At 37.2% G+C, this 18,139-nt stretch overlaps 1 pseudogene; it reads right to left on the bottom strand.

The window, feature by feature from the left end:
- LOC131036482 (ATP synthase subunit beta, chloroplastic-like) overlaps positions 1-18,139 on the bottom strand; it is an 85,086-nt pseudogene that overhangs the window by 65,898 nt on the left and 1,049 nt on the right.

The raw sequence follows: 18,139 nt of genomic DNA, 5'->3' as shown, positions 1-18,139 counted from the left end.
TAGACTCAAGGGCCATCAACAAGATAACTATAAGGTATAGGTTCCCAATCCCTAGGATAGAGGATTTTCTTGATTACTTGGGGAGTGCTAATTATTTCACCAAAATGGATCTAAAAAGTGAATACCATCATATTAGAATAAGGCCAAGGGATGAGTGGAAATCAACTTTTAAAACTAATGAGGGGTTGTATGAGTGGAAAGTCATGTCATTTGGGTTGTCCAATTCCCCCAGTGACTTTATGAGGTTGATGAATGAGGTCTTGGTGGAATTTATAGGAAAGATTATCATAGTATTCCTAGATGATATCTTGATCTTTAGTCACACAAGGGAAGAGCACCTCAGACATATAGATATGTTTCTCTACAGGTTACATGAAGAGAAAATAATGATCAATTTGGATAAGTGCTTGTTCATGTAGGAGGAGATCATTTGCTTGGGCTTTGTAATCTCACAAGGTGAGTGGAAAATGGACCAAGAGAAGGTAAGAGCCATACTTTCTTGGCCAACACCTAAAACTATGAATGATGTTTGGAGCTTCCATGGTTTAGCAACTTTTTATAGGAAATTCATAAGAGGATTTAGTCATGTTTGTGCACCCATGCTTGACACCATAAAGGGAGGACAAAAGTGCAGGTTCAGTTGGACCAAAGAGGCAGATGATTCATTTGAAACATTAAAGAAGAAGGTTGTAGAACAACCAGTCCTTGCACTACCAGATTTCAACAAGATATTTTAGGTGGAGTGTGATGCAAGCCACATGGATATTGGGGCAGTGCTCAGTCAGGAACGAAGGTCTATTGCTTTTTTTAGTGAAAAGCTAAATGATGCCAAGAAAAGATACTCATCCTATGACTTGGAGATGTATGATTTAGTACAGTTTTTGAAGAAGTGGAGGCACTATTTATTGCCTAAGAAGTTCATAGTTTTTACTAATAATCAGGCTCTCAGTATCATAAATAGCCAAGAGAAGCTAAACCACCAACACATGAAGTGGATAGAGACACTAGAAGCCTTCACCTTCACCCTCAAACACAAGAAGGGAGTCAAGAACAAAGTTGCAGATGCTTTGAGTAGGAGGATCTTAACTGTCAACCAAATCAAGATGGAGAGTGTTGGTATTGATTCCTTGAAGAGTACATATGACATTGATGAATATTTTGGAGAGATCTACAAGGTATGTGAAACCTTTGGTGAGAGGTATCATATTGAGTTTTATGAATTTCTGATACAAGATGGATTGTTATTCAAAGGAGGATAGTTGTGTATTCCTAAGTTTTCCATGAGGTTAAATATCATTAGGGAGAAGCATTGTGGAGCTATGGCAGGTCATTTTGGCCTTGAAAAGACTCTAGACCTTGTGAAGAGACATTACTATTGGCCTAAGTTATAGGCAGATGTAAGGAAGTTTGTGGAAACATGTGTAATATGTCAGAAAGCTAAGAGGAAGTCCACTAATGTAGGTTTGTATCAGCCCTTACCCATTCCTTCTAGGCCATGGGAGAGCATAAGTATGGATTTTGTGTTGGGTCTTCCTAAGACAAGGAGGGGATTTGATAGTGTCTTTGTAGTGGTGGATAGGTTCAATAAAATGGTTCATTTCTTGCCATGTAAGACTTCTTGTGATGCCTCATATGTTGCAGATCTATTCTTCAATGAAATAGTCTGGATACATGGATTGCCTCTAAACATTGTTTCAGACAGAGATGTGAAGTTCATATGTCACTTTTGGAGGACCCTTTGGAATAAGTTGGGAACTAACCTAGCTTTCTCATCAGCCTACCATCCTCAAACAAATGGGAAAATTGAAGTTCTCAATAGGTTATTGGGAAACCTATTAAGGTGTTTGACAAGGCAACATGGAGAAAAATGGGACAGTATACTATCACAGGTAGAGTTCTCATAAAATGACACTATCAATAGGAGCACAGGGAAGTATCCTTTCCAAATTGTGTATGGTATCCACCCAAGGGGAGTATTGGAGTTAAGAGATTTTCCCAAGGAAGAGCCCATTAGTGCAGATGGTGAAGCTTTTGAATCAACCATCAAGGAGGTGCATGACCAAGTAAAGTCTCATCTTCAATAGTCTGCAGTGAAGTACAAGGTTTATGCTGATAAGAAAAAGAGAGATTTACAATTTAGTGTTGGGGATTTGGTATGGGTACATTTGAAAAAGGAGAGAGTCCCAAAAGGAAAATACACCAAGCTCATTGGTGCATGAGCACCTAGTTGAGCAAAACTCTCCTTTTTGAGTAATTTATGATTTTATGTTTGTATTGTCTTGTGAAAGGTTTTTAATGTTGTTTTAGGTTGTTGTGTGTCTTTTCTAGTGGTTTTGATCTTATTTTGGGCTCAAGAGGTCTAGTTTTGCCTTTCAGGCTTTGAGTTGACAATTTTGGCAAAAATGTGCAAAATTGCCAAAAAGGTCTTCTAATGCTTTTCAAAGAATTGAAATATGTTTGGTAAGTGTTTTTAAGCATGTATAAGGTGTTTAGATGAGTTTATGAGGTTAGGTTGTCAAAAATGTATTTTTGAGCAAGAAATGTTGTCATTTTTTGGCTTTTCTTGAGAAATGAAGTTGTGGAAGCCTCATGTCCATGCTAGGGCTTGATAACCAACTAGAAAAACTATAAAAGGCCTCCCTTTTCCTTGGAAAGGGTTGGTGATTGTATGAGCAAGAGATTCCTAATAGAAATCATGAAATTTTGACTTTTAACATTATTTTTTCCTTCCTTGGAGTAACAGTCCATACTGTATCTTTTCTAGTCCATACTGTACCTTTGGAAAGTGTGCATAATAGCTGTACAATGATATCTAAGTGATTTTTGTTCTAGTTTCCTTTGGCAATTTGATTGTACAAAATTATTTCACTTTTGTGTGTTCTCTACCCTGTCAAGGGTTTGAGGTTACAAAATGCAACAACTTGACTAATCCAGGTCTGGGATCCCACAAAATGGATTTAGTTAAGTTGGTATGCATGTATATAGTGTACATATGCTTTATTTTGTGCCAAAATTGTGCGTGGAGGATGGATTTGAGTTGAAGACTAGGCAAGTATTGATTACTCGACTAGTAGCATGATCAAAAACTCAAAATTTGCACCCAAAAGAAATTTGGAGTGAACAAATGTATGAGGAAAAGGTCTGGAAATATGGAAAAGGGTGTTTAGAATCATCTTGGTTTGTTAGAGAAGCTTATCCATATTAAAAATTCTCAGTTTGTAAGCAAAACAGTGAGTTCACTGTTTTTTGTGAATTGTGTTTGCCAAAATGCTCAGGGAATGCTTCAAAGCATAATCCAAGACTTATAAATATGAAGGATATGTAATAGGAAATTTAATTAGTGTTTTGCAGACCTCATTGAGGTATATTTCCAGTTCAATCCCCTTGTTATGCAGGTCCAAAGATGTAGCAGTAGTTGATTGGTAAAAGGGCAGTGTTTTAACAGTGATAGTGGTATTTTACTTCCTTTCTCAGTTGTTTTCCAAGTGTTTGGCATAATATGGATATGGAAGAGATAGGGGACACATGTTGGAGACATGACAAAGGTCCTATGAATATCTAGGCACTTGTAGCAGTGAACAAGAATGCAAACCCAGTGGTTACATTTCAAAACCCTCCAAAACCCTACTTTTAAGCCCAAATTTGTGGATAGTCACTAAAACTGGTTAATGGAGCCTAAAACCTGAAAAATATTTGAGCCTAGACCTCTAAATCATCATCCAAGACAAGCTTGTGGGAGGTTTTAACCATCGTTGAGCTAAATAAGCAAAAAAGTGGCAATTACCCATCCACAGGCTAGTAGCCCTTTTTGACTATTTTTGTCAAAAAGTATGAACCCGATTGCGAGGAGGATTTTGGGAATTATGGAACTTTGTGTGATCACTCTAAAATAGTGAAGCAAGTGTATTTGAGACCTTGGGCAATGTATAATCTCATTTGGGGGTTTTGACCTTTGATTGGTGAGTTGGGTAAGTTAAGAGTTATGAGCCTTAAACTAAGTTGGTTGTCAAATCTTGAGTAAAACCTTGTTGCCTCCACATGACCATGGTGGAATTCCCTAATGCACACTGAAAACAATAAGTTGAATGTCTAGTAAGTCAGTGGTTGAGAAATGTGTAGATGGGTAAAGTGAGGAGTTGGAGTAAGTTTGACTATTGTAAAGGGAGGTTGTTGGTGAAGACTTGTAGAGAGACCTGACTATTGTAACTAAACTTGATATTTGCAAACATAAGGAGCAAACATAAACAATACTTTTGTTTCCTATTGTAAGTTCTTGACCAAAATTGGCCTTTTGAGCACTTGCCTAGCAATCTCCTTATCATAGTGGTATCAAAGCCAACAAAAGATTCAGAAGAAAAGGATCATTAGGAAAACATGGTGACTAATGTTGCGTTAGCCAAGAAGGTTGAAGACCAAGAAGAGGAAAATAGGGCACTCAGAGAAATATTGGATCAACTAGCAATGAAACTAGCTGAAGTAGAAGTCAAGACTGAAGAAGTGCATTATAAGGTTGGAGATCAGGGTAAAATTGTGGCCATAGAAGATGAGGTTCCGATACCTAGCCCTGTTATTGAGAAAGAACCATTCTTGAAAGCTTTGAGGGCTATGAGTGGAAAAACCTTAGAGGAAGTGTCTCTTTTCAGTGGAAAGATGGATCCAGATGCTATTATAGAGTTGATTGAAGGACTAGAAAACCATTTTGAATGTGATGGAGTAACCAAAGCATAGAAGGTTAAGGTAGAAAAATCAAGGTTGAGAGGGGAACCCTTAACTTGGTGGAAGTTCATCCAAGAGGAAAGGGTGAAAGAAGGTAAGAAACCAATAGCCACTTGGAAAACAATGGTAGCCAAAATAAAAGAAACCTACCTTCCTGAAGACTATGAAATACAACTTCACAAGAAAAGACAAAATTTGAGACAAAAAGACCTAGATGTCAGTAGCTACACTGAGGAGTTTGAAAAAATGTGCATGAGATCCAGAGTAGTAGAGGATGAGAGCATAAAAGTGGCAAGGTACTTGAATGGGTTGAGGTGGAACATCCAGGAAGAGATGAGCTTGTTATGCCCACAAACAGTACACAAGTGTTATCAACTAGCACTTAAGGTGGAAGAGAAAGGTAGGAGAAAGAAAGAACAAAACAACAGACGAAGAGGTATGGGAAGAGATGGTAGAGGCCATAGAGGTAGTTTTGGGGGAAGGAACATAGATCAATGATCCCAGGGAGAGTCTAAACTTATAGAGAAAAGTGGGGATTCTCAGAGCAAACCCAACTATAGGGGTAGGGGATCAAGCAACCCGAGTAGGGGTAGATCTAATGGACCATGGCGAGTGTCCTACTTCTCAACCATGAAGTGCTATAACTGTCAAAAGTTGGGCCACCCTGCCTATAGATGCCCAGAGAAGCCTAGTTCATCCTATGGTGGTGAAAAGAGGGTAAATTATGTTCAGGAATATGGAGGGAATACCAGAACTTCAGCATGGAACCTAGCTTCAGAAGATGGTGAGAGTTTAATGATCAAGAGAGTGCTAATGAATAAGCCACATAGTACAGGGGTCTCACAAAGAAGAGCATTGTTCAGGATTAAGTGTAAAATCATGAGAAAGGTGTGTAATGTGATCATGGATTCAAGATCCATAGATAACATCATATCAGAGGAAGCAGTAAGTAAATTGAAACTACCTAGGATACAACACAAGGAGCCATACAAGGTCACATGGTTAAATAAGGGACAACATGTGTTAGTAAATGAGCAAGCCTGGGTAGATTTCCACATAGGTGGATATACAGATAGGATCCTATGTGACATCCTTCCTATGGATGCTTCCCACCTACTGTTGGGTAGACCATGGTAGTTTGACCAAAAAGCACAACATGATGGGGAAATAAACTCTTACTCATTTCAGAAAGATGGAGTAACTTATCAGATTGAATCCCTCAATGAAGAAGGAGAGAGAAGCAACAAAGTGCCTAACATCTTGTTAGTGAATGAGAAAGAATTCATAAAAACACTAGAAGAAGGTGAAGGAGTGGGATTTGCACTCATAGTGAAACCCAAGGAGAATAGTTAGAAAAGAAAGTTGAGATACCATATGAGGTGCAACAAATCCTTGATAAATTCAAAGAAATAATTAGTGATGGTACACCTGCAGCCTTACCACCTCCTAGAGCCATTAGGCATCAGATTGATTTCATACCTGGAGCCTCTTTACCAAATAAGGCAGCCTATAAGATGACCCCTGAACAAAATGAAGAGGTAGCAAGACAAATACAAGAACTCTTAGACCAAGGGCTAATTAGGAAAAGCATTAGTCCTTGTGCAGTACCTACAGTGTTGGCACCTAAGAAGGGTGGAACATGGAGACTTTGTATAGATTCTAGAGCCATAAACAAGGTCACCATCATATACAGATTTTCCATACCCAGAATAGAGGATTTGATGGATTGTTTGGGGGGAGCATAGTATTTAAGTAAGACTGACTTGAAGAGTGGTTACCATCAGATAAGAATCAAAGAGGGTGATGAATGGAAGACAACTTTCAAAATGAATGAGGGTCTCTATGAGTGGCTTGTCATGCCATTTGGACTCTCTAATGCTCCCAACAGATTCATGAGACTCATGAATGAAGTTTTACATGATTTCATTGGAAATTTTGTTGTTGTATATTTAGATGATATTCTTATCTTCAGTAAAACTAAGGAAGAGCATTTGAAGCATTCAGCTATTGTTTTGAGAAAGTTATCTGATGAACAGCTAACCATTAATCTAAAAAAATGTGATTTTATGAAGCAAGAATTGGTCCATCTTGGTTTTGTTGTATTAGGAGGCAATCTGAAAATGGATCAATCTAAAGTTGCAGCAATAACTAGTTGGCCAACTCCTAAGACAACTAGTGATGTCAAAAGTTTCCATGGTTTGGCACAATTTTAGAGAAAATTCATCAGGGGATTCAGTGAGATTTGTGCTCCAATGTTAGACACCATCAAAGGGGGTGTAAAGGTAAAGTTTCAGTGGACAGATGCAGCCAATAAGGGGTTTGAATTATTGAAAACTAAAGTAGCTACTCAACCAGTGCTCATTTTACCTAGTTTTGATAAGCTTTTTACTATTGAATGTGATGCTAGTAATATTGTTGTAGAGTTGTTTTAAGTCAGGAAAATAGACCAGTTGCATTCCTTAGTGAGAAGTTGAATGATGCCAAGAAAAAGTGCTCTTCCTATGATTTAGAACTTTATGCATTAGTATAGGCACTTAGGAAATGGAGACACTATCTTCTTCCTAAAGAGTTTGTTGTATACATAGATAATCAGGCACTAAGTTTCTTGAACTCACAAGATAAACTGAATCATAGGCATGTTAAATGGGTAGAGTACTTGCAAGCTTACACTTTTACTCTTAAGCATAAGAATGGACAATTGAATAAAGTAGCAGATGCTTTGAGTAGAAGGTTGCTAACTATTCATGAGATTCAAGTTCAGAGCATTGGTATTGATAGTTTTAAGGATATGTATCTTACTGATGATGATTTTGTTGAAGCTTATAAAGTTTGTCAAGATTTTGAGAATAATTTCCATGGTGAATATGTTGATTTCACTTTGTAGGATGGTTTTTTATTTAAGGGTGGACAATTATGTGTTCCAAAGGGTTCTATGAGAGAGAACCTCATTCCGGAGAAGCACAATGGTTGTTTAAGTGGACATTTCGGTCTCAACAAGACCTTAGAGTTGGTTCAAAGGTTCTATTATTGGCGTAAGATGCAAAGAGACATCAGGAGGTATGTTGAGCAATGTTTGGTATGTCAAAAGGCAAAAGGTAATTCCTCCAATGCTGGTTTATATCAGCCTCTTCCCATTCCACATAGGCCTTGGGATTGCATTAGTATGGATTTTGTGGTAGGATTACCTAGAACTCAAGCAGGATTTGATAGCATCTTTGTAGTAGTTGACATATTTAGCAAAATGGCTCATTTTATTCCTTTTAAAACAACACATGATGCAAGTCATATTGTTTACTTATTTTTCAAAGAAGTTGTTAGAATACGTGGTTTGCCTACTAGCATTGTTTTAGATAGGGATGTTAAGTTTCTTGGTCATTTCTAGAAGACATTGTGGAGGAGACTGGGTACTAATCTCTCTTTTGGTTCAACTTATCATCCACAAACTGATGGCCAAACCAAAGTTGTGAACAAGTCTCTTGGAAACATGCTTAGGTGCTTGACAAAGGAATATGGGCAGAGTTGGGATCAGCTCATTCATCTAGCAAAATATGCCTACAATGATAGTGTTAACTGGTCTACAAATAAAATTCCTTTTGAAGTTGTTTATGGTATTCATTCAAGGGGTATAATGGAGTTGAGGGATATCACTAACTTTCAGTCTAAGAGTGGAACAATAGATGACATGGCTCAATCCATGAAGGAGGTTCATGAGCAAGTGAGAAAAGCTCTCTAAGATACCTCCTAAAAGGTCAAGGCAAGAGTGGATGCTACAAAGAGAGATGTTCAGTTTTCCATAGGAGATTATGTGATAGTTAATTTGAACAAGGAAAGGCTACAAAAGGGTGCTCCAAGAAAACTTCAGATGAGGAGAATAGGCCCTTGCAAAATCTTGGCTAAGTATGGGTTGAATGCTTACAAAGTTGATTTGCCTACTGATGGTTCTTTGTCTCTCATTTTTAATGTTGTAGATTTGATTGATTTCAAAGGGAAGCCACCTAAGGAGATTCAAAGAGTTTCAGATGTTGCACAATCCCTTTGTGATCTATCTCTCCCTTCTCTTTCTATTCCCCAAGCAGAACAGGTTCTAGACTCCAAGATTCTCAAAAAGACAAGGCATCACACCTATATGGAGCATCTAATCAAATGGAAGGATAAGCCTATGTCAGAGGCCACATGGATACCTGAAATTAACTTTCAAAATTTTGGCATCCTTTCTTCTTTTCTTCCTCAAGGAGTCACATGACTTCTTTGTTTTGGGGGGAGTATGGTGCAGGAGCACCTAGTTGAGCAAAACTCTCATTTTTGAGTAATTTATGATTTCATGTTTGTAATGTCTTGTGAAATGTTTTTAATGTTTTTTTAGGTTGTTGCATGTCTTTTCTAGTGGTTTTTCTCTCATTTTGGGCTCAAGAGGTCAAGTATTGCCTTTCAGGGTTTGAGTTGACAATTTTGGTAAAAATCTGCAAAATTGCAAAAAAGATCTTCTAATGCATTCCAAAGCACTGAAACATGTTTAATAAGTGTTTTTAAGTATGTATAAGGTGTTTAGAATATTTTATGAGGCTATGTTGTCCAAAATGTCTTTTGGAGCAAGAAATGTTGTCATTTGGGCTTGTAAAATTGTCAAAGTTGTCACTTTTTTAACTTTTTCTTGCAAAATGAAGTTGTGGAAACCTCATGTCCATACTGGGGCTTGATAACCAACTGCAAAAACTATAAAAGGCATCCCTTTTCCTTGGAAAGGAATGTTGATTGTATGAGCAAGAGATTCCTAATAGAAATCATGAAATTTTGGCTTTTAACATTGTTTTTTCCTTCCTTGGAGTAACAGTTCGTACTGTAGCTTTTCTAGTCCATACTCTACCTTTGGAAAGTGTGCATAATAGTTGTACAATTCTCTCTAAGTGATTTTTGTTCTAATTTCCTTTGGCAATTTGATTGTACAAAATTATTTCACTTTTGTGTGTTCTCTGCCCTATCAAGGGTTTGAGGTTACAAAATGCAACAACTTGACTAATCTAGGTCTGGGATCCCACAAAATGGATTTAGTCAAGTTGGTACACATGTATATAGTGTACATATGCTTTATTTTGTGCCAAAATTGTGTGTGGAGGATGGGTTTGAGTTGAAGACTAGGCAAGTATTGATTACTTGGCTAGTAGCATGATCAAAAACTCAAAATTTGCACCCAAAAGAAATTTGGAGTGAAGAAATGTATGAGGGATAGGTCTAGAAATAAAACCAAGGGTGTTGAGAATCATCTTGGTTTGTTAGAGAAGCTTATCCATATTAAACATTCTCAGTTTGTAATCAAAACAGTGAGTTCACTATTTCTGTGAATTGTGTTTGCCAAAATGCTCAGGGAATGCTTCAAAGCATAATCCAAGACTTATAACTATGAAGGCTATGTAATAGGAAATTTCATTATTCTTTTGTAGACCTCATTGAGGTATATTTCTAGTTCAATCCCCTTGTTATGCAGGTCCAAATATGTAGCAGCAGTTGACTGGTAAAAGGGCAGTGTTTTAACAGTGACAATGGTATTTTACATCCTTTCTCAGTTGTTTGCCAAGTGTTTGGCATAATGTGGGTATGGTAGAGATAGGGGACACATTTTTGAGACATCACAAAGGTCCTCTGAAGATATAGGTACTTGTAGTGGTGAACAAGAATGCAAACCCAGTGGTTACACTTCAAAACCCTCCAAAACCCTACTTTTAAGCCCAAATTTGTGGATAGTCACTAAAATTGGTTAATGGAGCCTAAAACCTGAAAAATATTTCAGCCTAGACCTCTAAATCATCATCTAAGACAAGCTTGTGGGAGGTTTTAACCATCATTGAGTAGAATAAGCAAAAAAGTGGCAATTACCCCTCCACGGGCTAGTAGCCCTTTTTGACAGTTTTTGTCAAAAAGTATGAGCCTAATTGCGAGGAGGATTTTGGGACTTATGGAACTTTGTGTGATCACTCTAAAATAGTGAAGCAAGTGTATTTGATACCTTGGCCAGTGTGTAATCTCATTTGGGGGTTTTGACCTTTGATTGGTGAGTTGGGTAAGCTAAGAGCTATGAGCCTTAAACTAAGTTGGCTGTCAAATCTTGAGTAAAACCTTGTTGCCTCCACATGACCATGTTGGAACTGCCTAATGCACACTGAAAACAATAAGTTGAATGTCCAGTAAGTTAGGGGTTGATAAATGTGTAGATGTGTGAAGTGAGGAGTTGGAGTAAGTTTGAGCAAAGGTGTGAGCTTTCACCAAAAAAGGAGGTTGTTGGTGAAGACTTGTAGAGAGACCTGACTATTTTAACTGAACTTGATATTTGCAAACATAAGGAGCATACATAAACAATACTTTTGTTTCCTATTGTAACTTCTTGACCAAAATTGGCCTTTTGAGCACTTGCCTAGTAATCTCCCTATCACTCATGCAGAGGAATATTGGACCATGTCATATATTGAAGAAATGTGGAAAAAATACCTATGAAATCCAACTTCCTCCTGATCTTGGATTATCACCCATTTTTAATGTGTGCGATCTTACACCTTTCAAAGGTAGTAACAATGAAGTTGAGGAACCAATGCAGGTTGCAATAGATAATGGCATTCCAAGGCATGAATCACCTAAGTTGAGAAAAGTGTTAGGCACTAGAGTCACAAAGAAGACAGGGAACAAGGAGTACATTGACTACTTGGTGGCTTGGCAGGACAAACCAGACTTTGAGGTAGTTTGGATGATAGATGAACAAATTTCCAACCATGGTGCAGACTTACAAACTCTAATCTCAAGTAGGATTCAAATCTCTTCTCCCAAGGAGTATGGTGTAGGGGCACCTCATCAACATTCCAATCATGGCTCTAAGGATGAATAATAGGATCATTGTAGTGTTTTAGTGTGTCTTGTGTTTATGCAAGTTTGTTTCATGTATTCAATAAACCTCACCATGTAAGCCCATGTCACCAATTACACAATCTGATAAGCCAATTGGGACAATGTGGTCAATAGGGGTAGTAGATGGTTTAGTTTTGTGTTTGATAGGTTTTTGAAATGTTTTAGGAGTTTTTGGTTGATCCAAGTGTGTGGATCCCAACCTTAGCAAGTGTGACAACATTTTGTGCAAAATTGCAAAATTGCCACTTTTGGAAAATGCAACTTTTGAGTGTAAAAGTGCAACTTTTTGAAATATGGTTGGGGAAGCCTTTCAATGGCTCCAACCTCCTCCAAATTAGGTTGGAAACTATTGGAGAGTTGTATAAACCTTGTGGACATGATTACCAAGGTTTCTGATGTTGTGTTGTGAAGCAATTGAACACAAAAATACTGAAGTTTTCACAACATTTTTGTCTTTGCATTGATTGCACGTGCCTGTACGGACTGGATTGAAGAACACCATTCATGGATTAGATAGAGGGTTGAAGTAGATTTTTTTTGGTGGTGGTTTGAGGTTCTAATTGTTTATGAGTGGAGAGAACCCTCCATTTTCCTGACTGTAACTCGAAAAGTGAGGGTTTGGAGACGGTTTTGGATAAAAATGGCCTTATCTTGCATTCTAATCCACTAGAAGACTCTTCTTTTGGTGGGATGTAGGATAGGCCTCTATAATTTAGAGTTTTCATGGGTTTTTGTAGGGAAGACTTGGTTGTGTGGAGAAAGAAGAAAAATTAGTTAGGCATCTCTATGTGACTACCTAGGACAAGATTTAGGACAACCATCATAAAACATCATAACGGTGGATCCTAGGTATGCAACCCTAGAATTGGAGGTTACCCACCATCCTCCAAATGCCCATAGAGTTATTTTTCTAGTTGGAGTTCATTGATTGGTAGTTTCTTTGTAAAATAGGCCTAATTGCCCCTATTAGGTCTCTTAGCCTCTCAAGGGTTCAGACCTTGAAATTGCAGATATGAGGAAACCATTTTGGGGATAGGTGTAACATTTTGGAGTTAAGATCCATTTTATCACCAGATGGGGCTACAATCCTAAGGGGTAGGTTTCTAAAGGAGGTGTAATGAATTGGAGTCTGATCCCAAAACCAATACTTGGACCAGTCTCTAATGGCCATAAATGAACCAATTCCAAAGCCCTTAGGAGAAGGGGGTCATGGTATGGTGTAGGGTAGGTATTTAGGCATTTTCTCATCTTGAGTAGGCCCAAGTCTAGTGAATTTGTGAGTAGACTTATCCACGGTGTGGATTCCTTCCTTGTAGGACCCTTGTGGTCATTTGAGGGGTCAAAAGTCTAACCTTGTTTGGTCTTTTCCTTAGGTGTGTGGGTAGGGCTTTGCATCATTTATTGCAGATCTGTGATGCAAGTGCTTCTTTATTTTGGATTTTGTGTAGATAGACTGAAGAAAGATGGAAGAAACTATACTCCTTAGAACGTGTGATTCTCTCAGTTCAACACCCATCAATAGACTTAGGATTTTCCTTATCCACAGATAGGATGTGATTTATTATGGATGGAAAAAGGGGGGGAAGGAAGGATTATTATGAATGGCTAACCATTCTTGGGAAGATCAATAACAAGCCATGATGGGAATAGGTAAGTTTATTATGGATGAATAGGTTGTGAGTGTGTGCGGAGTGAAAGGGTCAGATTGAATCCTGAAGGAGGGATGAGTAGTGTCTCTACACATGGAACCAGTAACCTAGTTTTCACCATGGTACTTTCCCAGGGCACCACCTAAGTGGTTTTCACCATTGAAAGAATTTATTTCTCTTACTTTTTTTTCTTTTTTTTTTTGATATATATATATATGTATGTATGTATTTTTGAATTAGGATATTCCAAAGAGCTATGTGTAAAACCTGTAAAGGTGCATGTTGTTGATAGGATCCTCCAAAGGTTCTCCCTCTAGTATCGAAAGCTGATATGCACCTGCCCCATAGACTATTGTGATGACATAAGGACCAAACCAATTTGGTTTGAATTTGCCCTACTTCTCTCTATCTTGCTGATTTCTAGGATTCTCCTTGAGAACTAAGTCACCCACCTTGAATGTGTGAGGCTTTATCTTATGATTTTAACTGCATTTTTCCTTGACTCAATGATATGTAGCTCAAATTACTATCTTCCTTGATAATGGAACTAAGGTAGAATTACTAGTGTGTGAACTACCTAGGTCCGTATTCGTGTCACCTAAAGAAGTTTGGGCATTCCTGATAACAAATTCCTTCAAGGAAGTTCCATTAAAGGTCAATGATGTATCACCAAAAGGGAAAGGATGTGTGAAATAGGTGGATGAGTTATGAAGGCTTATGATTACAAAAATAAGTGAAAGTAGGATGGCATGATGGATACTTAGGATCAACAATTATGCTTTTTGACTTAAAATTGTAGAACTTTTTCCCCCAGTTATTTTGATATTAAGGGAGATCATCGCTTGATCTTTTTCTTTCATAGGATTTTTATCCTTGACTTTGATTTTTGTAGAGTCCAATAGCTTTTGATTTTGATTTGGACTAAAGGACTTCTCTTTATTTTTGAATTTTAAATTTTTCTTTTCAAAGCTTGATTTTTCATCCCTGATGAGTAAGGGCTTTTCTGATTCCTATTGATCCATCTAGGAGAGGAGTGGAAATGGAATAAATGTTGGAAATTGAAACTCAATTGGTTGGTTTTATTATGTTGTCATTAATGGTAACATGGTATTTTTTTTTGGCTTCATGTTTTGGTTTAGTTGTGTACCGACAGGCACTTCATAAACACTACACCGGCACTGACACGAGAAAATGATTTCTTTGGTTATCGGCAATGCAAGCCGACATGGTTTAGAATATGGTTATTGATATTGGAGGCTGACATCTCTTAGATCTATCATTGGCAATTGTTTTTCATATTAATGCATTTATGTTATCTAACCATGTAATTTTATATTGTAATTATCTTTGTAAGCCAACATAAGGCATGATAAGTTGTATAGGATATATAGGTCAGTTGGATTAGATCATTTTGATATAGATGTGGTGATGGATATGTGAATGTGATAGAATGTGAAATATATCAGAGAGATTATGTATGTGAGGATATTTATGTAAGGGTTATTTCAGTAAAGGGTTTAGGGTTTTAGACCATAACAAACAAAGCTTAAACCAGAACTATATTCTGGCATAGAAGATGCTATCTTAGCAGTTCAACACTTCTCCAAATTGTAGTCTATATTTATGTGTAGTTAGTGAGGCTCCATTTGTGATTGAGCGGTGTGCTCTAGGCTGTAAGCCTTACTACAAGTGCAGGCCCCTTATATTTTGTAATATCTTTTCATATGGCCAGTGGATTGATATTGTGGGTCACAAATCCCACTATTGTTTTTCCTCTTTGAGGTTTTCCACGTATAATTATGTGTGTTATGATTCTCATTTATGTGATTGGATTATTGGTTGCTTTACTTCTTTCAAATCTGTATGTACTGGTATATTGGTTGGTGTATGCATGTTTTAATAAGGCTAAAACTAATTCATCTGGTATAACACTAATTCACTCCCCCTCTTAGTGTTATTGGATTCCAACAATTGGTATCAAAGCCTTGTGCCTCAGAGGAAGTTTAACAGCTTGAGGAAGATCCTGAATCTGGAATCCATGGACATGGGTTTAGAGAAACAACTTGAGATGGAACTTGAAGATTATGATGCTGAAAGGTTGAAGAATTTAAAGCTACAAGAGGAATTCATTCTTGTCCTACAAGAAATGCTATCATTTGTTCAAGCTAGGAGGAAGGAACTTTTGCAAAGTTAGGATGATGAAGAGACATATGTACTTAAGGAACAATGTCATAAATTGAGCTAGGAGAACATGGTTTTGAGAAATGAAATGCAAACTATAACTATGAGAATTTCTAAGGAGATTGAGGACCGAAAGAAAAAGAAAGAAAATCTTGCGGTATCCCTAAAAAACAAACTTGAAGAATCTGGTAGGTTGGTTCATGAGAATGATATTTTGAGAATTGATTTAGTACAATCCCAGAGTAATGAACAAGATCTTGAGAGACAAATAATAATTCTGAGAGAATATCTAACTAGTGCAAGTGAGTATAAAGAAAAGATCAAGATTATCTCACCACAACTAAATGAGTTGTTGAAGAGACAAATGCGGATTGGAGATTCCAATGGACTTGGATTTGAGAAAGGACAAAGTTTCGGTACTGCTAATGAAGATCAAAATCACAAGGCACCGACAAGGAAATTTAATGCTTATAAATTTAATGGTAGATGTTTTGTTTGTAATAGATTTAGTCACATGGCTAGACAATGTAGAAACAGAGCAAATCAGAACCTTGATTCTGCTCCTGGTAAATGTTCTAAATGCAATAAGTATGGTCATAAGAAAGATGATTGCAAAATGAATTTTAAATGCTATGCATGTGGAAAGTTTGGACATATGGCTAATCAGTGCAGGTCAAGCAATTTGATCGGTTTTAGCAAAGAAATTGAAAGGAACAATGTTACATGTTATGTGTGTAATGAGGTTGGATATATTGTTAAATTCTGTAGAAGCAGAAATCCATCGGTTGGTAATGGAGGATCAAATGAGAAAGGGAAAGAGAAGGTTAGTGAAATCCGGCAAGATCATACTCAAAGATGGGTTAGGAAGACTGAAAAACAATCATTAGATGGAATTGCATCAGTTACTTATCCGACAGAAGAGGTTGCTTCTGCATTGGAAGGTAGCTCATCCGGTAACTGAGGTAGATGCCTTAGGGGTAGGCAAAATTTAGGAAGATACTACATATGCCCCGTAGTGGTCTCGATTTCTGAATAATTTCTTTTCTCTTCACAAATTATGCCTTTGATTACACAAGAAGAGAACAACAAGAATAGGAAACAACACAACATTAATGAGGTTTACAAGGATAAAACCTCCTACACTTCAAGCCTTACAAATCTTAGGCGGGTAAACCTAATTGTGACTACTTTCTCACAACCTAGTAGATGGTTTACACAAAACCAGTGCAAATTTTTGCAAACTCCTTCAATTTAGTGAAACCAAACATGAATGAAACATTTGCTTTGATTATATGGGACCACAAAGATGTCACAAATACCAGCAATTCAAACCAGTGCCTTATCTGGGCATCAGAGTCATCAAAAACCAAACTATAATCTAACAACAAAATTCATATACATACCACCATTTTTTATGTATTAAATCTATATATGCCTGATATACATAGACTTCCAATCTGTACTAGACCTACTCATCAAATTCATGTGAATATATTGATATCAATGAAGATGAATTAAGTATATTTAATTTTCCTCCTTGAGGAAAAGACTTAAAACATTCTCATTAATTGACTTGCAAATCATCTAATTAAACAATCCTTGATTATCTAATTAAAAATGAAAACCAACATGCTATAGGTCCTGGGGACAACTGAGGGGGGGGGGGTGACTCAGTTGTCTAATAAATTCAAACCAAAATCTTATTAACCAACTTATTGCTTAATACCGGTAAGACAGTTAATTGTGCCGGTAAACAGTGTTAACAGGAAATGTTGTACCGGTAAGAACTAATGCATGAAACATCAGCACAAAGTCAACCACAACACATGACACAAATATTTGTACGTGGAAACCCTGTAAGGGGAAAAACCATGGTGGGAAACCTTACCCACAATCAGATGATACTACTATAGATAGTAAGTGTACAAGAGGGGTCTGCACATGCAGAAAGGCCAACAGCCTAGAGCTCACTGCTCAAACACAAATGGGAGTCACACTGACTACAGATGGATGGTTAAATCCAATGAGAATGTACTACACAAAATAGCATCTTCATATGCTGGATTCAGTACCAGTGTAATGCTGATATGCTTCCATAAAAACCTAGCTTCACCTTCAAATGATGTCTTCGTGTATACCTCTACTTAATCTCGCATATACCTTCTTACAATTCTTTTTTGTATTCCACACGATCTTACAAATAAGATCTTACATTTATACCATACCCTAGGACCAATTTTAGTAGGTTGGCTCTACAAGATATTACAATAAAACATTTTACAAATAATACAATATCTGATGCAATAACCGATTGAACATGTTGGCTTAATGCATTTACAACAATAATAAATCATCTCCATAGCGTGCCATGTTGATCTGGAAAAGATAAACCTGCCGGTGTAACCCTAGATAACCTGGACCTATTTGCCGATAAAAGAAAATATGCAAATAAGAATATACCAATGATATTACTTCAAGGAAAAGTGTCCACATGATGTCTTCGACATTACCAAGTGTCTTCCATGTTATTGCATGTATCAGTGAACATTATATCCTATCGATTAACCATATAATGGTGATTGTTGAACAGTTTACTGATTGCCAGTGAATGTTGTTGGATCTCCAAAGTAGGTGTGTTAGCAGGTGTTGTCATCAATGACAAAACCATACCAAAATACCAACACATGCAAACATAAAGACAA

This window comes from Cryptomeria japonica, chromosome 5, assembly GCF_030272615.1.
Source record: "Cryptomeria japonica chromosome 5, Sugi_1.0, whole genome shotgun sequence".
Lineage (NCBI taxonomy): Eukaryota > Viridiplantae > Streptophyta > Pinopsida > Cupressales > Cupressaceae > Cryptomeria > Cryptomeria japonica.
This window is presented reverse-complemented; position numbering and strand designations above follow the sequence as displayed.